Here is a 263-nt window from a genome sequence, read left to right on the forward strand (position 1 = left end):
AATATTGTGTCCTTTGTTTTATTCTCTTTTTTATTTTATTTTTTTTATTATTTTTTTTTTTACTAAAACAAATCTAATAACGATAGATTTGGATTCAGCACTGCTTCTGTCGATTATCAGGTCCTTGAACCATCAACGTGTCGTTGGTACTATGTCATGGCAATCTGTTATGTCGTAGCTGGAAACACAACACATTTTCTTAACAGTCTTCTTTTTTTTCTTCTTTTTTCTTCTTTTTTTCCTTTGTCCTCCCTTCTTTCAAT

The sequence above is a fragment of the Babylonia areolata genome, chromosome 26 (assembly GCF_041734735.1).
Source record: "Babylonia areolata isolate BAREFJ2019XMU chromosome 26, ASM4173473v1, whole genome shotgun sequence".
NCBI classification, from domain to species: Eukaryota; Metazoa; Mollusca; class Gastropoda; order Neogastropoda; family Buccinidae; genus Babylonia; species Babylonia areolata.